Here is a 27,341-nt window from a genome sequence, read left to right as displayed (position 1 = left end):
ATGACCCACTATGACCTTACAGCCTCAGGTAGGAAAGCAGAAATCCCAGTTTTCAATTTTTTTTTCATGGACACCGTAAAAAAACCCTTCAAAATACAGTGTTACACAGACCTCCAAATCAACACATTGTGAAGCATCACCTACTCATATCTTTTGGGGGTTTTTTTCTTTTTTTTTCACATTTCCTGCTTTCAAACACAGCTCCAGGACACAAATCCTTCCCCAGCTGGGTCTGCTGGAATCACAGACACGAGCAGCATTCCTCAGACACTGACCCCAGCCCAGCAGGTGTGGTACAAACAGCACAGGGTGACCCTGACTCACAAAAAAATGCACATTTCCATTGAATATTTTCACAGAATCAGCCATTCAAGCATATCTCAGTGCTGGTTTTCCAGCTCTGGATTTCCCTGCTTGGATCTGCCAGGTGAGGAAAGCTGCTGGCTTGAAAAGCCATCCCACACCTACTTTAGGTGTGAAGGTGCATATCTGGAGGGTTTTAAAACACTGGTTTTGATCTATTTCCATGCATTCCTCCCCTCTTTCCATGGAAATACACTGGAGCAGTGGCTTGCTGCCAATATCTGAAGGATGGGCAATTCTCTTGTCTCTTAAATTCTAGATTCCTGCTGAGCTCTTGATATAAAAACCAGCTCCCAGCTTTTAAGCCAAGAGATTGCCCGAGTCTGCAAGGCTGCAAAAGCCAAAGAAAAGATGACAATGACAATTTCTGTGCATGTGGAAGCTGCAGGACCACGATCCACACAGCCTGAGTTGGGAGCTCCCAGCTGGGCCCTCCCACAGAGCCCTGGAATCCCAAGTTTCTCATGGCTCTGCAGAGTTTGTCTTGGCTCAGAGATGGGGATGTCCAACCCAACAGGACATTTTTATCTTGTTCTGAGAGTGGTCAGCTTTTTTCTTCTGCCTTCACTCAGAGTCAGGATTGAATGCTCGAGAAACGGATTTCTTGTTTGGACTTGGTTGTTTATTAAATTTTATCTCAAGTATTATCTCAATTTTATCTAAGGAGTTCTTCAGCACCTCTAACTAACAAGCTACAAGTGAGAAAATGGAGGTATATCCAGCTAGTTCTAAGGTCTTTTAAAGGCTAACTATCCAACTGAAAACTAACATCTATATTATTTATACTTTTAACCTAAGAACCAAACACCTGTGACCTGCACTGCTGTGCTTTCTATCCAACCAAAAACTACTGCCTGAATCATGAAGAAGGAACAAGAAGGAAGAGACAATGCCCATGAACCTCCATCTTGTCCCATACCTATTATTATATTCTAAACCCCCAAATTCCAAACCCTTCACCATGTGAAATTACACATTTCTATTCAAAATTCCAATTCTATCTCAAATTTGGAAGCCTTCTCCAAGGCCTCAAGCCAAAAGTAGTGTTCTCCTGGGGGTCAGTGTCAGAAAGTTCAAAACTCCCAGGTTTTAGGGTTCCAACATTGTTCCATGTCCTGGAACAGAGGTGGGCTCAGCACAGCTCTGTTTATCCCAGCCTCATCTTCAAATATCCACACACCTGAACATAAATATAAATTCCCTTTCCTGTGGATAACGAGGATCAAATCCAGCAGCCTCAGCTGGTGTGGGCAGGTTTTCTTCCATTCCTGCAGCCTTCATCCTTGCCCCTGGAATTTCAAGGCACTGCCCTCCCAACAGCTCATCTTGTCTTTGCCACAGCCTCTCCTCTGAGCTCCTCTGATGCAAATTTGCCTTCACTGCACCTGCAGAGCAGCTCTCTGCAAGGGGATTTTTAGCTCCTCAAAGTGGTCAGGTCAAGGTTTCTGTTCTGTTTCCCCCTGTGAGATGAGAGAAGGGACTTGTCACAGCACAAGCTGGCTTGTAGCTGGGCAATTAATTCAGCCATAAATAAGAGATTTGGTTCAGGGAGGCTGGTTTGATAAACAGGCCCCTAGGTGAACAATAATAGGATAGATTTAAACCCAAACAGGGATTTCACCCACTGAGATCTATCCCAAAGTGCAGAAGCCATTGGTCAGTGAGCTGAGCAATCCAAGCTCCCAAGCAATGATATGTGTTTGCCTGGGAGCTCCAAACTCTCTGTTTAAGGAGAATTCACAGGAATAAAACACTTTTGTCACATGGATCACAGAGTGCCGTGTCTTTGTCTCAGATCCAGCACCAGCCAGGGTTACAGGGGCTGTTCCTGCTCTCCAAAGCCTCTGTGCCCCCTCCTGTCTCACCTCAGGTCCCATCTCCATCTCCAGGCTCCTGCTCCATCCTCCACGAGCTGCTGGATCTCCAAGCAAGGAATTTTGTGCTATTTCCCTGTCTGGCTGCATGCTGAGGAAAGCCCCCAAGTACAATCACAGCAGCAGCTTCTCCCCCTGTTTTAAACCCTCCTTGAAAATTCAGCTTTTCCTGCAGCACCTGCAAACAGCCTTTGCCTCTCTTGGATGGAGCTGCCCAGCTGTGGCAGCTTGTGTTGGCTCATCACTTTGTGGTGAAGCCCTTGGTCAGCCTGGTGTGGGTTTTTCCTTCCTTTTTGATTGCAAAAGCTTTAATTCACCCTTCAGACACTGTGGAATCATTGTTGGAAAGAACCTTAATGATCATCCCATTCCATCCCCTGCTATGAACAGGGGGTTCCATTAGCCCAGGTTGTTCCAAGCCCTGTCCAGCCTGGCCTTGGACACTTCCAGGGATCCAGGAGCAGCCACAGCTTCTCTGGGCACCCTGTGCCAGGGCCTGCCCACCCTCTCAGGGAGGAATTTCTTCCTAATTTCTAATCTCAGTCTCCCCTTTTTTACCCATCTGGTAAAAGAATTGCTCAGCAAGGACAGAGACAATTTCCTGTGTATCCAAGTTCATCCTCATTTGGTTCTTTGGTGAGCATGGAGAAGCCAAATCATGGAATCACAGAGTTGTTTAAGCTGGAAAAAAACCCTCTAAAATCATCATCTAAAATAATCTAAAATCAACCATTCCCCCAGCACTGCCAAGGCCACCACTGACCCATGTCCCCAAGTGCCACATCCACATGGCTTTTAAATCCCTCCAGGGATGGGGACTCCAGCACTGCCCTGGCAGCTGTGCCAGGTCTGGACACCCCTTTCTGTAAAGAAATTTTTCCTCATATCCAACCTAAACTTTCCCCTGGTGCAAATTTGAAGCTGTTTCCTCTTTTCTTTTCCTCTTGCCCTTTGCTCCAGAGCCCCATGAGCCATGGGGGTGATGCCTGAAGAAATTCCTGCAGTGGTTCCTTGGCTCTCTGGACTGGGCAGGGACCAGCACAGGGTCACTCATTCCAAACCAGACCCACCATTGGCCACACACAACTGGAAACATCTTGGAGCTCTTGGAGCTGTGGAATCTCATTCCCTCTCCCCAAAGGCTCGGGGCTCTCCCTGTGCCAGCCTCCTGCTGCCAAAACCCACTCGCTGTGAAAATTTCATTTTGAAAACGTTTTCTGCAAATTAGAAAGGTCTCAGTGCAGGGACCTGAATGACACAGTGGCTGCTGAGCCCAAAACAGAGCAAACCCTGCACTGGGGGGGTTGGGGAGAACCTGAAGGATCAGGAGCCTGTGCAACCCCAAGCACAGGGAGTTTAAATGAAATGTTTCTCTTTTTTTTTTCCCCAAAGCAATTGTTTCTCCGATTTTCTCAGCCAGAAACTGCGAAAAAATTCTTCCAAAAACACATTTCCCTTCAGCTGGCAAAGGATTTTTCCTCCCTTATTATTTCCTGTCTGGTTGATAAAGAAAATTCTCAATATTTGGAGACAGAGTTAAGATGAGGGAACAGAAACAAGGGATATGATGCCACTTAGTGGAACATGGATAATAATAAAGAGCAATATTCCAACATCCATGGTGCAAATTTTTGGTCACCTCTATGAGACTGTGCTCTTAATCCTGATGAGCAGTGGAGATTTCCCAGAGTACAGGGCTTTCAAAGCAGCCTGAGCTGTCAAAAACCAGAAAAAAGAGTCTCCCTTCCAATCCTGCAGAAGCAGCCTGATGGCACTGAAAATTTTACAGAAGAGTGGGGAAATCAGGGGTGCAATAAATTCAGGGATTGCAATGATGAGTTGCTCCATGAGCATCTCACAAGACATCAAGATCTTTCCAAGCAGTGCTAATGAGAGGGAGAAAGGACAAGCACACCAGCTCATGGCTTTCCCCAAATCCCTACCAGGGCAAATTCAGGATGATGAAACTCCAATCACTGCAAGAACACAGTGAAAGATGCCCAGAAATGAAACCAAAGCAGAAAAAACCCTGCAGAAATACCCAAACTGGCTGCTTAGGCAGCTCCCTCCCCAGGCAGAGGGCATGGACATGAGCCAGCCAGGCTGCCCTGCCAAAACCTGGCCACTGATAAAATAAAAAATTCTTATCTCCCCCCAAACCCCCTGCAAACAGCACCCTGTGCTCAGCAGAAGTGCCAGGGCTGCAGAGGCTCTGCTTGGCAGCAGCTCTGTTGGCACATTCCCCGATGCTTTACAGCATTCTCAGCCCTCCTGACATAAGTGAGGCACAGGAAGGAAGGCAGGCTTGGTTTGGCACCTGTGAAAAAGGGACAGGGGCTGGCAGGAGTCTCCTGGGAGCCAAGGCTGTGTCAGGAGCAGGGGGAGTAGGAGCATCCTCCTTTTCCAAAGGTTTTGCTGGCTCTGCCTTTTGCCCCTCTGTGTCTCCCCAGGCTCTCCTGCCACCCCACATCCCACTGGGGATCATCTCCCCGCTGTTTGTCCCCTCTGCAGTTATTCCCTTGGCTCCATCCACTTCATCCCCTGCATGACAGCAGGGAAAATGTCACATCCCCGTGTGGAGTGGGGATCCAGCCTGGCTCTCCCTCTTTATCACAGGATCACAGAATGGTTTGTGTTGAAGGGACCTTGAAGATCATCCCCTTCCCATTCTCTGGCTCCTGACCTGCTCCACCTTCCTCGACCCAAATCCTCTGCACCCCAACAGGGTTTTCTTGGCAGCTCAGCCCTTCCCAAGCCTTTCCCCTTTCCCTCTCCACCTCCTCGCAGGCTGCCTGCTGCAGGGATGTCAGATGGCCTCTTCATCTTTACTTCCCACTTGATCCATTTTCCCTCGGAGCTGCTGCCATTACAGCCCAGCAAGGCAAAGCAATTCCTGTGCTCCTGCCACTGCACAGGGCTGACAGAATTAATGCTGCCCAGGGCGCTTTCAAATTGCATTTATTTGCTTTGAGCTGACTGGAATGGCTGTCTGGGATTGTGAGTCAAGAACCTGCTGATAGCACAAGTGTCCCTGGGATGGCACCTGTCCTCTCCAGCCACAGATTAAATTTTGGGGAATGTAAGGAAGCAGCAGTGCCCTGTTATCCTCTGCTCTGGCTGTTGGCAAGCAGTGATTTAGGGATTTCTCAGTGTGAAGCATCATGTTCGAGGCATGAGGGGAAAGTCTTTAGGCTGATATCAAAGCTCCAAATTCCTTTTGGAGCCATAGATGTAGGAGCAACACAGAACTGAACTAAAATATTAGTTCAAACTCAAGGAAAAGTGCTCAGATTAAAGAATAAAACCGGGCAAAAAAAAGTGAGGATTTTCAGTCAGCAGAGAGAACACAGGTTTTCCAGTTTTTCTGAGATGGGTTAAGTGCTGTGGGAGCATCTTCCACCCTGCTCCCAAACTATTTATCCCAAATGCCATGAAGGAAGGCAAGACAGAATCTTGTGCTCATGAAACACGACTGTGAAAAAAATTGGGCTTGAAACCCCTCAATTCCTCAAACAAAGAGTAACAATTTGTGATCGTCCTACAAAGAAAACCATCCCATGCACTCAGGATGGACCCAGGGGACATCCTGCCATTGGGGCACCCTTTGGGTGTGGAATCACAGAATCACAAAGCTTGGAAAAAAACCTCCAAGAACCACATGAGCCTATTTTAGCCTCCAAGAGCCTAAAACCCAAGGTTTGACTGGACACCACCACGTCAGGAATTGAACCTGAGCACCCAGCACGGATTAACCCTTTGGAGCTGTTGGAACCCTCTCGACGTTCGAATGTTCGAGTGTGTGTTAATAACAAAAATAAACCAAAAACGGGCAAGCCTGGAGTGGCCACAACCTCTCATCCCTCCTGGACAATGCTGTCCCAACCCTGGAAGCCTCAAACCCAAGCAAGGAGGGGACAAGCAGGGTGGTGGAGAGAGGGATGAGTGACATCGCGCTTTCCTGGAAGAGCGCGGCCGGCGCCCCAGTGCAGCTGTTGAAAACCCAGCATGGGAGAGGCTGGATGAATGCAGAGAGTGACATTTCTGGGCTCTGCTAAGTGGCTCACAGCAGGCTCTGCTATTTGCATTGCACAAATAGTCATTTTATGATTAAAAACAACAACAGCAAATAGAAGCGAAACCGAGATAAAACTGGCGAGCGCCGTGCAGAGGTTGAGGGGGTGCAAGGGCTGGCTCTACCCACAGCTTTAACCCCTAAACCTCACTGATCCTGCATTCAACCTTCCCTTCCACTTCTTCACATGTTTTCTCCTGCAAGATTCTCACCCAGAGCACCCACGTTTCAAGGGCAAAGAAATAATGCCAAAAATGATGGGGTTTTTTTCCTGCCTGAGTGGCCGAAGTGGATCAGAGCAAAACAGAAACAAACAGGGGGAGGAGGAGGGAAATTTCTCCTGAGGGAAAGATTTTCATAGAATCCCACAATCCCTGAGGTTGGAAAAGGCCTCCAAGATCATTGAGTCCAACCTGTGACCAATCCCCACTTTGTCACCCAGCCTGGAGCCCTGAGTGCCACATCCAGGAATTCCTTGGACACCTCCAGGGATGGAGACTCCAAACCTCCCTGGGCAGAATTCACCCATCCTGTGGGAAGTTGCTCTCCTGCCCTCCATGATGAAGAAGGGTTTGGCAGCTTGGAAGAAAAGAAACAGGCTAAAAATTCCCAGAGGAAAATCCAGGAGGGATTTCTTCTCTGACTGGAAGTTTTTAAGCCATGTAGACACCCCTGTCCTACACGTGGGCCAGCAGGTCCTGGTGTCACTCAGCAGGAACAGAGATGGTGCCACCAGCAGGTCCAATTACTGAATCATTAAAGGTGGAAAAATCCTCAAAGATCATCCAGTCCAACCATTCCCCCAGCACTGCCAAGGCCACCACTGACCCATGTCCCCAAGTGCCACATCCACGTGGCTTTAAATCCCTTCAGGGATGGGGACTCCAACACCTTTTCCATGAGGAAATCTTCCCCAAATATCCAATCTAAACCTCTCCTGGCCCAGCCTGAGGCTGTTCCCTCTCCTCCTGTTCCTTTTCCCTGGGATAAGATCCCAAATCCACCCCCGGCTGTCCCCTCCTGTCAGGGAGTTGTGCAGAGCCACAAGGTCCCCCCTGATCCCCCTTTTCTCTCCAGGCTGAGCCCCCACATGATGATGGAGAGCTGGTTTCATGGGACAGGAATTTTTCAGGGTCCCAGACAGGATTGCTGGGGCTGGAGGGATCCTGGAAAACCTTGTAGAAAAGATGCAAGAAAGAGAGGAAAGGAAGGGACACAGAGATGCCCCGAGGCAGCGCGGGCTGCGTTTTTCCAGTGTCCTTCCTCCATAAAAACCTGATGGATCCAGCAACAACCACAGCCTGTGGTGTCCACCCACCCTTTCATCTCTCTTGCAGCCCAAATCCTGATTTTCCTCGAGGAGGAAGCATTGGTTGTGTCCTTTCAGGCTCTCTGTATGATGCTCTGGATGGTCAGGAGCCCAGAAGGAGGGACCTGAATCCTGGGCACCCTGTGCCTCACCATCCTCACAGTCAGAAATTTATTCCTATTTCTTCCATTTTCCTACATTCATTATTCTTATTTTCATCCCTGACTGTGATTATATGAACTTAAGCCGAGATTTTTTTCAAAGTAGAGGGTGTCCTCTGAATATTTACAAAGCTCCTGTTCCATAGGAGGAGCTGCAGTTCCTGCAGGCCAGTGATTAAACGTGGGTTAATCACAGAATCATGGAATGGTTTGGCTTAGAAGGGACCTTAGAGACCAACCTGCAGCTCCAACCCCCTGAAGAAGGGACTCAGTCACTCCTGGGCTGTAAAATGGGCAGAAAATGGATTTTCTGATCTCCTGTAATTCCTCCCCTTTCCCTGACCCAGGCACTGTCCAGAGAGTCATCTCTGCCCCAGGCTCAGCACAATCTCCTGAGCAGAAAATGCTGAACCTTCGCAGCATTCTCAGCTCCTGTGCCAGCTCGTTAGCGAGCTGACAGGCACAAGGGATAATTGTGCTCTCCCTTTTTGTTAAACCTGTAATTTGTACCTCGCCCGAGGCCAGATATCCCTCGGGAGGAAGGATGCTTGAGGATTTCAGCGTCTACTTAGTCTATTAAAAAGAGAAGAGAGAGGAGGAGGGATTTGGAAGATAGGAACAAGAGGGTAATAAACAACCAAAAATACCTCCAAGGCAGTGGGGAGTCATGGGAACAAGTTGTTTCCCTGTTTGTTCAAAGCTCCAGCTTTGCACTAAAACCTGGTGCACTTCATCTCTTCCTCCAAGGCAGGAATCACTGGAGCCAAGAGCAGCAGTGGAGGAGTTCGATGAGCACCCACAGTGGGGTGTTGCCCCTCTGCTGCCGGGCTCTGCTGCTGTGGGGCACAGGATTGTCCCCTGTCCCCACCAAGCCCTGCTGCCGGTCCCCAGGCAGTGCAGGTGCAAAGCTGAACCTGCTTTTTTGGCCATTTAGGGGTAGTTTCCAGACTGCTGACACCCATCCATCCATCCTGGCCCTGTGGAAGGGTGGTGGCAGGATCATTTCCTGGGTGGTTTTGGAGGAAACAGCTCCATCCTTCAACTCCAAACGCTTGGACCAGCAGCTACAACAACACAGAATGCTCTGGCCCATTTCTTCAGGGTCTTCCAAGTCCAGATGTCCCTGCCCATGGCAAGGAAGTGGATCTGGATGATTTTAAGGTCCCTTCCAACCTAAACCCTTGTGATAATCAGGGCTGGGATTCCTTGGGAACATTGCAGCTCTTACCTAGGACCTACTCCTTACCCTCAGTGTCTGAAACAAAGAACAGCCCAGACTTGGCATCAGTTTGAGGTGTTCAGACAGGCAAGGAGGTAGATATTGGATGGCTGAGTGATTTTTTTTTTCCCTTGGGAATAACTATTATTATTTGTTTGCCTCACAGCTGCAGACTCACAAGAGCCTCCTGCCAGAAACGTGGATGAGCAGCAGGAGCAGCAGCATTTAGACATAGGTGCTCTCCTGGCTGAATTAATTCCTTTCAAAACCCACATCCCAAAGAAAATCTCCAGCCATTACAACACCACCATTTCCCAGAAGCGAAAAAGAAAGGAATTTCCATCTGTGTGAAACTATCTTACAGATGGTTGAGACAGGAAAGTCTTTGAGGAATGAAATAGCAGGGGCAGGACGTTGGAGGAATGACCTGGACTAAATTTAACCCAGGGAAAGAAAAGCCTGCTGCTAAAAATGCTCATGCTATCACAAAGGAGGGAAGAGCCCAGAAATGGGAATGTTTGAATGGGAGGAAGGGGCAGGAAGGCTTTCTTTGGGGTCAGGTGAGGGATTTAAAAAGTGAAATTTTAGTGGTAGGGCAAAAAAAAAAAAATCCCTTTCCACTCAGTTTGGTGCATGGGTTTGTGTGGGGGGTTTTACAGCCTCAAAAAAACCAACTGAGCTACCAGGCAGGTTCTCTTCTGCATAAATACAGGGAGATGATAATTGGGGAAGGGCTGGAAACCTTCTGGCACTGCTTGAGTGTTGCAAAGTCTCTCCACTGGAGAGATCCATCTCTAGGACAAGAGATTGTGGGCCACTGGACACACTGAAGGGACAGAGAGGACAATGACACTGCCCATCCCAGCCAGCTGATCCAAAGGAATGGGAAATTCCACCTTCATTTCCTCCAGCCTGCAACCCCAGCCCTCAGGCTTTTCTAAAACCAGGCCTAGAAGAAGGGGGGAAGCACCCCATTCTGCCACAGATTGTATTTTTGCATTTTAAATTCCAAGTGTGGCGGAGGGGAAAGCAGGTTTGGGGCTTGTTTTTTTTTTTTTTGTGGTGTGCATTGTTTCTGCAGCAAATCCAACAGGTGGAACTGTCACCCACCCACCCAGCTCCCCTTGCCTCACCCATCCTCCTCACCTCAGGTGAAATCTGGGTGTTCCAGGTTGTCCATCCAGGCTATCATCCCACTGATCCCAAATCCCAGAGATGCTGTGGGCACTATGGCCCCAAGTCTGGTTCCATGGTTTTGTAGACAGCAAAGGTTCATTTTATCATAACCCACCTCCTGCATCCAGGCTCTTCGTGTCCTGCATGGAATCATTAAGGCTGGAACAGACTTTTAGGATCAAATCCCGACAGGGAGAGAGCAGAGCAGGCTCCACAGAATTCCTGCTGCAGATGTGAACTGAAACGTCCCCCTCTTGAACCCAGGAAAATGCCTGGAGCAGGCATTGATTCCCACCATGGAAAATTATTCCAGCACTCAGGTGAGCCCAGTAAAACCCCCCTGCTGCCCCCTCAGTGCACTGGGGCTGCTGCCCTGGTGATGGGAATGCAGCAGGGCTGGCAGCAGTCATTTGGGGACACGGGAATGCCAGCACAACCCGTGGCTTTGTGTCCTTCACCCTATGACATCCATGTGTGGCAGACAATGCCAGTGTCCTGTGCTCCCCTGAATGGGGCAGGGCTTGTTCACATGGGAGCTCAGCAGCCCCAGGGCCTTGGCAGCTCTTTGCTCCTCGAGTTATGATGGATGGATGGAAGAGCTCTCACGGCCTCCAGGGTGGCTAGGCACAGAAATAGGGTTGGGCAGAAGGAATGGGATCGTTTTGGGAATAATAGGGCTTTATGTTGGCCTGAAATTTGGTGTTTTCCCTTTCCTGGAATATGATGGGGATGGAATCTCGGGTCTCTGTCTCAGAAGATCCAAGTGCCAGAGCAGGTCCTGCGAACTTCTGTGTTCTGGTTGTGTCCATTTTTGCCAGGAGATGTGCAGGTAAAACTCACCTTGGGCTTTCTTCTCTTTCTTGAAGGTCTGAGGAGGGGACAAGGTCTGACACGGGATTTGCCACACGAACAGAATCATTTCAATTGGCAGAGAGGAGGTTTGGGGTTGGATATTGGGAAGAAATTCTTCCCTATGGGGGTGGGGAGGCCCTGGCACAGGGTGCCCAGAGAAGCTGTGGCTGCCCCTGGATCCCTGGAAGTGTCCAAGGCCAGGCTGGGCAGGGCTTGGAGCAGCCTGGGATAGGGGAAGGTGTCCCTGCCCATGGCAGGGGGTGGCACTGGGTGAGCTTTAAGGTCCCTTCCAACCAAAACCATTCCATGATTTCATGGACACACCATTTCCTTGGGCAAAGCAGCTGCCTCCCTCCTCCTCCTCCTCCTCCTCTTGGATGGAGGAGCACATCTGGCTTTGGCACATTAACCAGAAGCAGGAACATGAGGGGTGAGGGTTTGGGGTCACTGTGGGGACAGGAGGGAGCTGGATCAAAGCTGGACTTGTCCAACAGCACGAGCAGGGTGTGGCTGTGAGAAGAAGGAGCTGCACTCACCATGAAGGTTGGGGTCCAAGAAAGCAAGAGCAGAGCAGGGTTTGGTCTGCATTTATCAGCCCTGCTGGCTGTGATGGAGCCTTGGTGGAGGCAGGTGGTGGCAGCAGCAGGAGAGCAGCCACATCTGGAATGCCACATCTGGAATGCCACATCTGGAATGCCACATCTGGAATGCCGCAGTGATGGAAGGACAGCGGTGCCTCCTGGATTCTGGCTGGGGACAGGTTGGTCATGCCCAGGTGAGACCCCCTGCAGCATCCCCAGCACACACAGGGCTCATCCTGGCTTTGGGCATATCCCAGAAGGGCCATCCCAACCCTTCCTCAAAGTCTGGACTCACCTCTTTTCAGGGACACCCCCCAAGAACTCCTCGCAGATCCGTGGAGTTATCCTGCTCATCCTCAGCTAGGATGGAGACTCATGGAAACAGGGATCATCTCCATGGAAACATCCTCACTCCTGGGGCAGGAACTTTGGAGATGATGACCTTCCCCCTGCAGCTTGATTTTAATCTGTGGTGAGTGTCACTTCCAAAGTGACAAATCCTCATTTTCACAGCAGCTCTGCTCTGATGTGGCTCCGTGTGTAATTGCCTGGGATTCCTCAGCCCATGTTCAGCAAATCATGACTCTCATGGAAGTTATTTGTAGAACTTAATAATTGCCATTAACTGCATTATGGGATTGCATTTTTAATTTTTTTTTTTCTGTAATAATACATAATGAAATAATTGTGGAATTTCTAATAGGTAATTATCTTGCTGAGAACAGTTTAAAACACCAGTGAGTGTGGGTTGTTTTTAGCTGAGCACAGGGAAAAGAGGAGAAGAATGAAACATCACCTGGAGCAAGGGGCAGAGATAAGAGCTTTTCCTGGATCCAAGAGTGTCCTCAAACCTTCAGGACTGTACAGGATGAATCCCAGAATCACTGGGGTTAAAATGATCTCCAAGATCACCGAGTCCAAGCCATGACCAATCCCCACTTTGTCACCAGCCCAGAGCACTGAGTGTCACTTGGACTTTGGGGACCCCAAACCTCCCTGGGCAGCCCCTTCCAGTGTCTGACCATGCTTTCCATGAGGAAATTCTCCCTGATATCCACCCTGAGCCTCCCCTGGCACATTTGAAGCCTTTCCCTCTGCTCCTGTCCCTGTTCCCTGGAGCACAGCCCGACCCCCCCAGCTGTCCCCTCCTGTCAGGGAGTTGTGCAGAGCCACAAGGTTTGAAAAGTCAGGGTAGGCACAAATTGGAACCAAGAGGGCTTTTGATTATTAAATCATAAATTCTTGGAAGTGCTTTAAACTGGGATCAGATGGAATATTGGAATGTGTCCTCGAGTTACAGGCCTGGGTAGGGGAATCACTCCATAAAATTATCTCCTCTGCAGGTCACCCCAGCTGGATGAGAGCTGGGAACTGCAGTCTCTGGGCATCTCTGTAAGAAAAACAGAGAGAAAAATCATGGCAGGGACAGTGAAATGCCAAATGTGAGCTCAGTCCTCCTTTGCTGGAGCTGGTGAAGCTCTGATGCTGTGGGGGAATCTCCCTTCCCTTCCCTTCCCTTCCCTTCCCTTCCCTTCCCTTCCCTTCCCTTCCCTTCCCTTTCCATCCATCCCATCATGACCACTCGGGATGCTGAGGGTTTTCCTGCTCCTTCCACGGTGTCTTCTCCTCTCACCCTGCAGGAATGATGATTTTTTTTTTATTTTTCCCTTTCTTTCTGACCCTGAGCACTTCACTGAAACCCTGAGAGCCCTCCCTGGCAGCCATAGAAAACTTTGAGCAGAGAGTTTTTAAAACATCAGATTTCAGCTCTCCTTCCTTTCTCCAAAATCTCCCCTCATCAAATGAAACACAAGGGCGAAATTTTAGAGATCTAAAATCTCCTTGGGAAAACATTTCTCCTCCCCAAATGGCCCATCTGCCTATTTTTAGGCACATGTTTAACATGGAGCAGAGCAGAGGCACATATTTAAGCAATTTCAGAAATCAGGGCTATTGTGTGATACTCTGATTAGTAAACTGGGAATTAGGGTTCATAAATTATAGTTAATTGAACCAAATCACTTAAGCCCTTTTGTGCCTGACTTTTCCCATCTAAATTCACCAACAGTAGCAAAATAACTCCGACATACCTGGGACACAATCCTCATTGTGTTCCCAAGCTGGGAAGGGAGACTCCCAGATAAAAAAAAAAAAAAAAAAAAAAAAGAAAGTGGCCTAAAACATTCATGCTCCAGTTTTTTTAAAATGAAAGGAGGAGGGGTGGAGTTGGTTTTCTGGGACTGCAGCTTTATAATGATTTTTCAGATGGAATCAGCACAATATTTATTTTACCCAGGCACCCTTTGTACATCCATTCCCCTGGATTCTCCCAGGAGTATATGGATTTTTTTTTTTCCTGCAATTTATTTCAGCGAGAGAGCAAAGTGGGAGATAAAACAATCTCAGGTTGAGGGGAGTCATCTGCCTTATGGAAAATAAATGGACAGCAGACAAAGCACCCTGGAAAGCTTTTGACTGAGGCAGGTTATTACTTACCCAGAAATCAAACTGCTCTAGTATTTCCAGGATGCCAAAATGGGACAGAGCTTTTGAGCAGAGAGTGGCCTGTGCAAATCAGATGGAATTGGGAATAGCTGAGAAGTCAATTCTGCCTTTTGTAAAGCTCTCGTGGTTCTTCTCCACCCCAAAAATATATATATATCTATTTTTTTTAATTAAAATAAAATAAAATAAAATAAAATAAAATAAAATAAAATAAAATAAAATAAAATAAAATAAACACCAAAGTCTGTGACCTCAGAGGGAAAAGAGGGAAAAGAGGGAAAAGAGGAGATCAGGAGTGCAGCCAGTCCCTTCATCTGGTGCCAAAGTGATAAATTGCAAAACACAGACTCTCACCCACTGTCATTAGTGGTGCCTCAAAAGCCTGAAGGAAAGAACGAGGGAAGAGAAAAATTTTGTTATTCTGTCCCCTCCCTCCCTCCCTCCCGTGGTTCTTGATGGTCAAAGGCCACAGGGATGGAACCCAGAGGTGCCAGGGGAGCAAACCTGCCTGGCACATCCCAGCCTTGTCATTCCTTGGCCTGGAGGAGTTCTTGTCCCTCAACTACAAAATTCACTGGGTGGCAGGCACAGTTTCCTTTTTCACCCCAAAACTGAGCTGAAAGGAGATTGTTCCGTTAGAAGCAGGAAAAGAAAAGGATAAATCTAATTTTTTTCTGTTTTTCTTTGTGAATTCCTCACCTTGTGGAGGGAAAGAGCTGTAATTCCTGCACGTAACCTGAGCTGTTTCACCACTGCAAGCAGCCCCAACAGCCAGCCCCATATCAGAAATGTGCTTTAAAGAGCAAATTGGAAACTCAGAGTGGGAAAAAATTAAAAAAAAAAAAAAAAAAAAAAACAGATGTCTACACCAAACCAGTTGTTGATGCAAAATTATGGTTATATTGATCTAGGCTGATGGGAGCAAGGTATCACCTCACAGGGTACACTTGAAAAATCTCAGTCCAAAAACCCTTGAAATCTTCAGTGTAAAATCAGCCTATTCTTCCTCTTTGACTCCTGCTCTATTAAATTTGAGCAGCTCCCATTTGCTTCAAGTGCTTCCAAACTATCAGCCAAGATTCCTCACACAAATCACCCTCTGATGGCATCTGGAGCTGGGACACCTTGAAAAAGGGACCTGATTTTCAGGAAATACCTGGCACCCACCTGCTGGACACTGGAACTTTTTAATTTTTAACGTGGCCTGGGGCCATTAGGGTTGGGAAGTGCAGCAATGGAGACATTCAGCCATGAGATGAAGACTTTATAAAATATTTATTTTGCATGGAAAAGCTGTCATTGGTGGCGTGCTGTCCATACAATGGCTGGGATGGGAAAAGGGAAGAGTTTAAACGAGGCTCTGAGAAATTAGAAACATGCCTCTATTTAATGGTGGCTTTTCCCCCCCCCAAAAAAAAAAACAATTAATGCAACATACATTGACCTCCCACAGCCCTGAGTGTGCTGACATGGGAACACATGCCCAGCTTCACCTGGAAACCAGGAACCTGCAAGGCACAGCTTTGAATTAACTCAATAAACCAAACAAATGTTTGTTTTAAACGTAGCAATTAATTATCTCCTTGGGTCTCCTTCCCCAGTGCTGGCTTCCCCTATCACCTCATCGCTGCCTGTGCTGCATACAATGTTCTGTTCCTTTCTTTCTTCCTAAAGATCCTAATGGGATGCAGCCAGCCAGGCCAGCAGCTTCGGAAACAAGCACAGAGCGAATTTAATAACAAGCAAACCTGCACTTAATAAAGTCTGTCATCAGTAATGTCTCCACTGAACACTTGCCAGGAGAGAATTGTTTGCACTTACTGTGTGAGCCAAGTCACAGCTTTAACAGGCAAGGCACAAATAAAACCCAGCCTTTCCCATTCTTTTCGCATCTCTGTTTCAACCTACCAACAAAAACTCCGGGGCAAACAATGAAAAAATCCAGATTCAAGCAGGGAGAAGTAAAAAAAAAAAAAAAAAAAAAAAAAAAAAAAGAAGGCAGAGAGTCCCCCCCATTATTCATTACATTATGAAACACATTTCATAATCTAATAATTAGCGAGGGGACAATTTTGTTCAGCATGAATCTGGAGTCTTTTGTCATTTCGTGTTAGCACCCAGAACAAATGGACATTGTGCAGAGCGCGGGTGCCGCTGTGCCAGGGCTGCCTCCTCCCCTCTCCCCAGCAAAATCCTGGTGAGGATGGGAGGATGCAGAGCAGCCACACGCTGGATTTGGGACAATCCATCCCTGGGCACTTGGGGAGCAGGGCAGGCTTGGTCTGCACAGCCTCGAGGGCTCTGGGTTGAGGCACGCAGCTCATCCCTGTGCCAGCTCCAAGCTCTGCAGAGCTAAAAGAACTCCAAGTCTTGCTCCCTGTGGTTGTTGTTTTCCTCGTGGTTTTGGTGGTACCTGGAGAAAAAAAAAAAAAAAAAAAAAGGTGGGAAATATAATTTAATGAAGGTTTTCCAGCCAGGCTGCCCCATGGAGGTGGTGAGGTGCTGAGGTCAGGCAGCTTCGACTTCTTCATGGCTTGTGAAACCTTTCCCTGTCCCCTGTTGAAAAAGCAGCCAGATATCCCTTCTGCCCAGGAGCAGAGGGAAATCCCTTGAGAAGGCTCTCTGCACCAAAAACTGGTCCCTTTGCACTGCAGAGTGGGTTTGTGAGGAGCAGGACACGGCTCATGGAGAGCTGGGGTGAAACCAAAGCCACCAGGACACTTCTCCCCCAGGTGACCTCGTGTCTGCTGGGAAGGTGGGTCCAGGTTGGTTTGAAAGCCTGGAGGAGCAGATGGAGCTGCTGGTGGTGACCCTTGGGTGGTGGAGAGTGGTGATCCTGAGCAGGAGGTTGGTTATGTCCACCCAAGGAGCAAAAATTTTTGGGGGAGAGCCCCAGCACTACTGCAGCACCAGCACCTCTCCCTTGGACCTCCTGCTCTCCCCTCCTCCCTGCTCAGCACACACCCCCAGCCAGAAGCTCTTGGGTTTCTGTGATTTGGGGAGGCCAAAATTTAGGAAAAAAATTATTTTAGTAACACTACTAATGATAATAACAGGAAAATTAAATTAATGCCGAAAACATTAGGAATTGATTCCTAAAAACATGGCAGTGATTTGGGATCTCCAACAAGCAAGGAACAGGGTTCACCTCCAGCTCTCTGAACTCCAGGACACCACAAATGGAGAGGATATTCCTGGGATGGTGATGGTGTCCAAAACCAAGTGACCATGGAGGTGACTCCCCCAGCCAAGGGCCTGTTTGACCACACCAGGACAGCAGCTGGGTGTGCTTCTACCAGATCCATTGTCTGGGGCCACACAGCAGAGAAAAATTGCCTAAAAACCCATTTAATTCCTGGGGTTTTCACCAACAAGTGAAAGATTTTGGCAAAAAGGAGAGCAGCCCAAAGGGGAGCTTTGCTCCTGACTCTCCAGACATCCTGAGCTTTTCTGGCCATGGCTGAACTGGTTCATAAAGATTGAGGAGCTGTGCCCTGTCCGGGGTCACTCCTGGCTCTCTGGGTTTGTGCAGGGTTTAGGAGTCCCATCCTGGTCACCACCTGAGGAGTGAAGTCACTGTGAGCTCTGTGCTCCCACGTTTGGGCAGCTAAAAATTGGGAGAAGGAAGGAAAATAAGTTTGCCCATATTTGTGATTGTTACCTGCTGCTTCTCCCACCCCAGGTGGGATCCCTTCCCTAGGGAATACAGCCCCTGGAGGAGAGGGGGGGGGCTGCTGGAGCTAAAATGGGAAGGGGGTGTGCTCACCAGGGACAAACTGGTCAAACTGGGAGCCTCCCTGGAGGCCATCGTGGAGCTGGAGGTGAGGGAAGGCTCACCTGCCTCCCTAAGGCACTCAGGGCAAGCCTGGATGTTCTGGGAAGGATTAAAAATCCCATTAAGGATTAAAAACCCCAGGGAAAGAAGCAAAAGCTCTCAAAACTGGAGGATGATGAGGAGACAGGGGACAAAACTCCCAGAATTTTGTCATGGGAGGGAATCAGGGTGGCACCCACAGAGTTTTTCTTCCCACAGGATATCCAGATACTCACAATCCCTCTCATTTAAATCAGCACCAACATATGGAAGGCTCCTAATATTGTGCTTCTGTCAGAGGAAACCATTGTTCAGCTTCTCTACAGGAAGGATGTCTCACTGCTTATTACCAGCTTGAATAATTGTTTGGAATGTTTTATTTGACGTTTATTCAAGGAACTTGGAAACCCGAGAGGTTTCTTTCTCTCGAGAGGATAACAGCAACAAAAAACGAATTAAAAAAAATAATAATTAAAAAAAAAATCCAAGAAAGCCCCAAACTGGAGCCAGCAGCTTCAGATGGCAGCAAGATTTTTGAAGGGTAAATATATAATAAAGCCTCTTTGCTTGAGCAAAGGAAAGGGGGAAGAAAGTAGGCATGCAGTATTTTATCATTTCTATCTTTATAATATCTAACAGGCCTTTGTTATCAAAGGTGGTGTGTAAATCTTGAGGACTGATATAAAAAGGACTGAGAGAACAGGCAATGAAGTAAAACATATCACTGGACAGAAAGCACAGACAACTCTGCCCTCAAACTCTGAGAACCCCCAAATTCCTGAAATACAACCCCATGTTCCTACTTAGGGGGGTTAAAAGATGCACAGAGGAAATGCTGCTCCATACCTGCCCTGGACTGATGCTTTGAAGGGTGATTCTGGTTTCAATAATGAAGGAAAAAACACGGGGTTATTTTTTTGGATGCTGCACCAAAGGTAGTGGGGGAACATGGTTTGCTTTCTTCAGGTCTGGCAATTTAAATTTGAGCTGTAGCAAAAGCTCAAGTAGGTTTGAACCTTTTCTGGGCCAGGAAATAATTAAATATCAGGATCCACATTGGACATGAAACCTGCTGGGGCCACGCTGGTGTGTTGGAAGATTCCAAGGTAGAAGTTGTTTTTCAGTTTTCTTGGAGTGGAAAATTCTGAGATCTTTTCTCTACTTGTAACACTGGCTTTCTTTTTTTGCCTGTGAAAATCTTTTTGCTTGGTAAAAACATCTTTTGTTTGAGGTGAATTTATCCTTTGCTCAGAGCCATAAAAGCCCCTTCCAACTCATTTTACCCTTTGCCTTCTAGTTACCCAGCCAGACTGGCTCAGCAATTCTTCTCTTCTATATCAAAACTTGCTCTCATTTCTATTCCTTCTTCAGCTTCTACATTCAAAGATCTTCTTGTTACACAGATATCTGTGAGACCTTCCTGTCAAATCCTCCTCCTTCCCAGCTCAGTGACACTTCAGATCCCTTGTGTGTCTTTCAAAATCAGACTCACAGAATCATTTATTCCATCATTCCACTCAGATCATCCAGTGCAACCATTCCCCAGCACTGCCAAGGCCACCACTGACCCATGTCCCCAAGTGCCACATCCACATGGCTTTAAATCCCTCCAGGGATGGGGACTCCAACACTGCTCTGGGCATTTTTCTAGACAAAAAAAAACCTCTGCTCCCCACTAGGCTGAGCAGATAATCCAGAGCCCAGGCCTAAAATCAGAGCCTGGAAAACTGCTGGGAGTGGCTGCTGTCCCCCAGGCTGCCCCATCAGCTGAGTGCCTGTGCAGGAGCCTTCCTTTCCAAGGACAAATGGAATTCTGCTCCTCCCCTGTCCAGAGCTCCCCAGCTGTTCATTGTCCAGGGGCAGCTCTGGAAGGCAAATTGTACCTGCACACCCAGCAGGCTCCCAAAAACTGTAATTTCTCTTGTGGTTTGTGGAAAAATTTTGTCTGGGAGAGGAAAAATGACTGGCACAGGGTGCCCAGAGAAGCTGTGGCTGCCCCTGGATCCCTGGAAGTGCCCAAGGCCAGGCTGGACAGGGCTTGGAGCAGCCTGGGACAGTGGAAGGTGTCCCTGCCATGGATGGGGTGGCACTGGGTGATCTCTGGGGTCTCTTCCAACCCATTCCATGACTCTCAGTTCCCAATTCCATCTCCCTCTCCGTGTCCTTCTCCTCCCCAATCCTTCCTTTCCCTTTCCAATCCTTCCTTCTCCTCCCCAATCCTTCCTTTCCCTTTAACTTTTTCCAGCTGTTCTGCCCGGCCCTCTTGAACCTCTCCCTGCATCTGTGTTTACACACACGGTTTTAGCCAAAACTGCCCCATCTTTGCCCAAATTTCAGCAGGCAGGTCACGACCACGTGCCTCCAGGGAACAATCCCACTTCCAGCTCAGTGATTAATTCCTCTTTATCCGTCATAATGAGGCCCAGATTAGAGTTACTCTGAATTGTGGTCCAAACAACTTATGTCAGAATCTAATTACCTGGAGGTGCTGAGAACTTCAACGACACTCCCACGGGGGATTTTTTACTTGAAGGATCTGAAGTCAGCCTGCTCATATTTCCTCCCTGCACACTCGGGGAGAGCATGTAACCTATTTTAAATGTCATCCTTATTTAGATTTACTCACACCTCAAAGCCCCAGAGCTCGAGGAGCCTCGGCAATAAACACGAGCACCAAAATCTCCAAAAATAACAGCCCTGGGCTGAGCGTCCCTCGTGAGACAGCAACGGGAACAAAGCCACACATCTCTGCTCCTCCTGGCCCCCTCTGCCCAGCAGGATTAAATCACAGATTACAGCACATACCTGCAGCTATAGGACACACCTTGTTCTGAGCAAACTCGGTTCAAAAAGTCAGGAGGAGGCCTCCAGGCAGGCACGGCCAAAAATGGAACAGGAATCACTCACCACTTACTGCCACGGGTGAAACAGACTCAGCTGGGGGAATTAATTTAATTTAATTTATTCCAGCAGTTTCCCAGAAGCCGATCCTGTAGCCCCTGGCTGGCAAAACCTGGCCATACGAAGGCAGTACAAGGAGGTTTCACCCCACTCTGTCCATTTGGGATCCCCCTGTGCTGCTCCCACAGATTCACAAAATTCTTAAGGCTGGAAAAGACCTCCAAGGTCATCCAGCCCAGTGATCAAGTGTAGGATAGAACAGCAACAATATCTGCACTGGGGTAAGGACCCACAGCTTTATAAGACCAGATTAAATAAAAGCCTGCACATCATCAAAAAAGTTCCAAAATTAGAACAGCACAAAAAACTTTGGTCAATGGGGTCAGGAACAACAGGATTGCCCAAAGGACTTCAAAATACAGAAAGATGAAAAAAAAAAAAAAATTCAAAAAAAAAAAAAAAAAATCACCCACTTCAAGTTAAAATTCAAATAGGCTTCAAACTTCCCCTCGTTGGCCTGACAGCTGGGATTTGTGTGAAAATGCAAGGGGGGAAAAAAAAAGCAAAAAAACTGGGTATAGACAAGAAAAATACGTGTAAGAAGTTAATTTCTGACAGCAGAGCTCAGCTCTTTTGTGCAGCCACCAGAGACTTTGTAAGTGAGAACAATCTCGTTCAGCAAGGTCCCAGGGGATCTGCTCTGGGAAAACGAGTGGGAGGGAGGAAGGGTTAAAATTTTTTTTTTTTTATTTTTTTTTTTTATTTTTTTTTTTTTTTTTTTTTTTTTTTTTTTTTTGGTGAAAGTGGAAATAAACAGAAAACCTCCTCACCAGACACGATTTTGGGGAAAGAGGAATCTGGAAATTCCCCTGAGGAGGAGAATGAGGACACAGCACAAGTCATGGTTTTTCCAATGGGAAAAGGGAGGAAATTCTGAGCAGGAGTTTCCAGAGCCAAAAGATGGAGGGAAAGGCACAAAAATAACAGAAAAAGTCCTAAAATTTGCACTAAAAAAAAAAAAAGAAAAATGGTCCCAAAATCCCGTGAGATTCCAGGGATTTTTAGGGAAGGAAAAACCGGGAGAAAGTTGGGAAACATTGGGAAAAAAATCCAGGGGAAATCAGACTATAAATGGCAAAAAATATCCCCAAAATCACGCTAAAAATGGCCTTGGGAGCCCTAAAATCTGCACTGAAACACCCAAAATCTGCACTAAAACACAAAAAAAAAAAAAAAAAAGCCTCAAACCCAGCGAGATTTCAGGGATTCCTGGGGGCAAAAATCTGGGAAAAGGCTGGGAAAAAAATAAAGGGAAAATCCGGCTTGAAATGGCCAAAACCCCCCAAAAATCGCAATAAAAATGGCCTAAAAAGGCCTAAAATCTGCACTTAAAAATAAAATATTTAATCCTGTTAGATTTGGGAGGTGTTTTTGCCCAATCTTCAGCCTACCCAGGACAATACCTGGATTCTTTTCTTTTTTAAGGATTTAAGCCACAATTTTTTCCCAAAACCCCCTTTTTTACAAAGCCATCCAACCACGGGTACCTCGTTAGCATTTTCAATCAGAGATTGTTTCATCTCCAGGAGCTGCAAAAGAAAAAAATAAATAAAATAAAAATAAAATAAAATAAAATAAAATAAAATAAAATAAAATAAAATAAAATAACATAGAATAGAATAAAAGAAAATAGAATAGAATAGAATAGAATAGAATAGAATAGAATAGAATAGAATAGAATAGAATAGAATAGAATAGAATAGAATAGAATAGAATAGAATAAAATAGAATAAAATAGAATAAAAGAAAATAAAATAGAATAAAATAAAAGAAAATAGAATAGAAGAAAAGAAAAGAAAAGAAAAGAAGAGAAAAGAAAAGAAAAGAAAATAGAATAAAATAGAATAAAATAAAATAAAATAAAATAAAATAAAATAAAATAAAATAAAACAAAATAAAATAAAACAAAACAAAACAAAATAAATAAAATAAAATAAAATAAAATAAAATAAAATAAAATAAAATAAAATAAAATAAAATAAAATAAAATAAAATAAAATAAAATAAAATAAAATAAAATAAAATAAAATAAGAAGGAACAACTTGTGTTTGTTTCAAGGATGGAATTCCTCAGCAGGGATTTGCCAAGGGCACTGCAGTGATGAGAGCCCCGTGACACCACACTGACAACGCTTCTCTTGCCCCACCAAAATCCTCCCTGCTCTGCTGCTTCCCCTCCGTGGGTGCTTGGTGCAAGGAAAGGACTCCTCTGTAAAAAGGGGCAACTGCACCACTTCATTCTTGTCTTCATTTTCTTCGCTCAGGGTTAGGATTGAAAAGGTGAAGGAGATGAATTTTTAATGTTGGGGCTTGGTTGTTTATTAAATCTTATTTAAAGTACTGAGTTCTGTCACAATTCTAGCTACCAGCTAAAAGTGAGCAAAATGGGGATGAATCCAGATAGTTACAAGGGCTCTTGAAGCTAAACAATCCAATAGAGAATTAACACCTGTATTATTGATACTTTTAACCCAATAACCAAACTCCTGTGACCCCCAGTGCAGCACTGACTGTCCAACCAGAAACTACAACCTGAAACCATGAAGAAGAAGGAAGAAGACAGAAAGAGACACCACCCAAAATCCTCCATCTTGTCCCATTCCTATCACTATATTATAAAAGCCTCAAATTCCAAACCCTTCACCATGTGAAATCACACACTTCTATTTAACTCCACATCTGTGATTTTAACTCCATCACTCAAATTTGGAGCCTTCTCCAAGGCCTCAGGCCAAAAGCAGAGTTCTCCAGGGGGTCAGTGACAGAAGGCACAGAAATCTCAAAATTCCCAGGTTTTTGGGTTCCAACACCTCCTCTCAGCCTTTCTGCTCAGCACAAATGGAATTTGGTAACCAAGGTTACTGAGGTTCTGCTCCTGTGAGTTTTGTTTCCCAGGGAAAGCCAAACTCCCCCTCCCTCTTTTTGGGGGTGCTGTGATGGGATGGAACAAACCCCGAGCACAGCAAAGCAGGTCCCAGCCCCTAAAGAGAGCAGGCAATAAATCACAGAATCGTGGAATGGTTTGGCTTGGAAGGGGTTTCAAGATCATCTCCCAACCCCCTGCCATGGGCAGGGACATCTTCCACTGTCCCAGGGTGTTCCAAGCCCTGCCCAGCCTGGCCTTGGACAATTCCAGGGATCCAGGGGCAGCCACAGCAAATCTGGGCACCCTGTGCCAGGGCCTGCCCACCCTCACAGCCAGGAATTTCTTCCCAAAATCCCACCTAACCCTGCTCATCCCCCTCGTCCTGTGATTCCATCCTTTGCCCCAAAGTCCCTCTCCAGTTTTCCTGTAACCCCCTTTAGGTTCTGGAAGCTCTCCCCAAAATCCTGCTCTCCACAACCAGAGCTTCACCTCCCCTTCCCCTTCCAATTTCCAGCATCCTGCATCCCCCACCCTGGCACACACCAAATTTACCTTTCCATTTTCCCTGCTGCCTCCTCAAGGAGTTCTTCTCCAATTCTTTTGCAGCACAGCAAGAATTCCTGGGCTGGATTGCAGGTTGCTCCCAAGAGAGCCCCAAGGGACCTTGGTATCTCAGTCCAGCCCTGCTGGGAAATACTCTGATATTTGGTTTATGTTTTTCATCCCAGGGCAGTTCCAGCTGTAAGGAATGGGGGAGAACTGAGCCAGCCCTCACAGGCAATGATGGATTTCTGGCATTCCTGATTTTCCAGCTGCAGGAGAGGATGTTGCACCCCTGATCCTGGGAATGACCACGAGCCAAGTGAGGATCAAACACCCCTGAACCTCCTGGGAAGAGGCTGCAGATCTCAAAAAGCAACAAGGGAGCCAGTGATCAATAAACTTCCTCACTTTACACTTTCCAGCCTCAAACTCCAAGGATGTGTCTGATTTCCTCTTTCCAAGAGTTGAGACAGGACTTGAGGGATCATCCAGCTGCTGTACCCAGAATTTTGTTCACCTGTGCTTTATAAGCACAACAGAATGGATTTTTTTTTTTTTTTTTTTTTTTTTTTTTTTTTTTTTTTTTTTTTTTTTTTTTTTTTTTTTTTAGCTGTTTTAGGAGGCTTTGTCTCCAGAAATTCTCCTTTCCTTGGAGAACTTGGCTGCCTGTGGCCGAGGTGGCATCACAAGATGGGACAGCCAAGCTGAGGGTCCGTTTCCAGGTCACTTTATTAACATTTAAATTCAGGTTTTACTTCAGGTATCTTTCCTAGAAATGTGCTGAATCCGCTCTTTTCTTTTTCCCTGAGCCTTCCCCTGAGACATTCTGAACTGAACATTTCAGGTATCTCCAAAAAGGAACAAAACACAGCTCAGATCCCAAAATAACCATCAGCAGAGGCAACACAGGAGCAGGGAAACAGCTCTGCTCTTGGGTTTTCTTTCTCCAACCCTCTTTTTATCTTCACTAGGAAGGAAGAACAGAGGAATTTCTGCTCCTTGCTCTGCTGATTTGGGGCAAGGGCTCCACGCAGGGATCTGCAGCCCCACAGGAGCTTCACACTGGAGTTTTTTAAGCACTTTGACCTGGATTTAACCAGCTGGATCAAGGGCTGTCCCCTTCCTTTACATCACCTGGAGGGTCAACTAAAAAGCAGCAGCAGATGGGAGGATTTTGGTGTTCAGAGTCTTCTTTAGCTGAGCTTTTCCTCCCAAGCATGAGAGAGGATTCACTCTGCATCTTTTTGCCATTGTTTTGCTTTTTTTCTCCACTTTTCTCCTACCAGAGACAGCTCTAGAAGAGCACTGAGGCTGAGAATGGATTTTTAACACAACAGAAAAGTCCAAAACCCCCTCTGTGGATCAAGTGACCCCTTCAAGGAAAGAAGGATGATACTCCAAGGAAGGAGGAATCCAGAGGGTTCACTCCATGCAAACCTGGTGTGATACAGCAGCAAAAAGCACCAGGACTGGGCTTAGAACCAGAAACCACCATTTCCCCCATTTTTCCCATCTTTTCATTCTGGACAGGGTTTACCAGCTCCCTTTTCTTCCACTGGAAATGAGAGGAAATCTGCCTTCATATGATACATAAATAACTGAAAGCCTCTGACTTCGAGACAAAAGAAAGGGAAAAAAGAGAGAGGAAAAAAAAGGCAATTCAATTAATTCACAATAATTTATCTGGTGTGATGGCCTGGTTGAGACAGTTTTCCCTAAACTCTAAGCCTTGTGCAGGTGTCTGTGAATTCATCAAGGGCTGGCTGACAGCCTTGAGGGTTTTTTCCAAGCCATGAAGCAACGTGTTCCTCAGGAAGAGCTAAGAGCATCCTTCACCTTCTGCTTTAGAATCATGGGATCCCAGGCTGGGCTGGGCTGGGCTGGGCTGGGCTGGGAGGGACCTTAAGGATCATCTCATCCCACCCCATCCATGGGCAGGGACACCTCCCACCATCCCAGGCTGCTCCAAGCCTCATCCAGCCTGGCCTTGGACATTTCCAGGGATCCAGGGGCAGCCAAAGCTGCTCTGTGCCCACACCTGGGGCTGGAACAGGAAGGAAAACAGGTCTGGATGAGATTGCACAGACAACTGCACACACCCAGAGCAGAAAAAAAAAGGAATTTAAATTACAACAAAACTTCTCCAATGTCCAGATCACAAAGAAATGTTGATTTGCTCCTCACTGCCCTGTCAGTAGGATGGGAATGTGCATTGCTGGCCTGGACAGCAATGGGAAAACTGCAGGAGAGGACGGTGAGTCCCAAACCAGTGGCTCAGCCTTTGAAGGCTCTCTGCAACAGTGCAGGAATTGTGCTGGAAATGTTGGATGGGCAGGACTCCCAAAGGCACAAAGGGGATGAGAACACCTCCATGGAGAGCAGGAGACGCTCAGGCACGGCAGGCTGGCTGCAGACAGTCAGGAATATTCACTTCCAACAAAAGGCTGAGCCAGGACAGGGGGAAAAGCCTCCCTGGCCCATTCCAGCAGCCGGGCTGTGCCAGAGGAATCCTCGGGGCTCTTTGTGCACACATTAAGCTTGGATTGAAAATGATTGTTGTTCCTCCACTCCCCTGCTGCCAAGACAGAGCAGATGGGTGAGCTCAGCACTGTCTGGGAGCCAGAGGCAGCAGGAGCTTCCCAGGAACTGAATTCTGCATCCCAGAGGGAGCAGGGAGTGCAGGATGGAGTTTGGCAGATCCTGGGTGATGCTGAGCTGTCCCTCCTCGTGTCCCTCAGCACCAGGTAGAGGGGCTGGCTTCTAGGACTGGTGTTAGGAAGAAACTCTGCTCTAAAGGTGGGGACACCCTGGGACAGGTATTCCCTGAGAAGCTGTGGCTGCCCTGGATCCCTGGAACTGTCCAAGGCCAGGCTGGACAGGGCTTGGAGCAGCCTGGTCTGACCTGACCATGGGGTTTTTCTCTCCCTGTTTCAACCAGGTTTAAACTGCAAGTTCCTTTCCTTAAATTATAATGATGGGATCATGGAATGGTTGGGTTGGAAGGAACCTTAGAGATCATCCAGTTCCACCCCTGCCACGTTCAGG

General features: G+C 47.0%; 1 pseudogene; it reads left to right on the top strand.

Annotated features, from left to right (window-relative positions):
- Positions 1 to 27,044, top strand: LOC148223840 (uncharacterized; annotated as a pseudogene).
- The last annotated feature ends 297 nt before the right edge of the window (positions 27,045 to 27,341 follow it).

This window comes from Sturnus vulgaris, chromosome 4, assembly GCF_052056855.1.
Source record: "Sturnus vulgaris isolate bStuVul1 chromosome 4, bStuVul1.hap1, whole genome shotgun sequence".
In the NCBI taxonomy this organism is placed as follows: Eukaryota; Metazoa; Chordata; class Aves; order Passeriformes; family Sturnidae; genus Sturnus; species Sturnus vulgaris.
The sequence above is the reverse complement of the archived record's forward strand: the minus strand, read 5'-3'. Positions and strand labels throughout refer to the sequence as shown.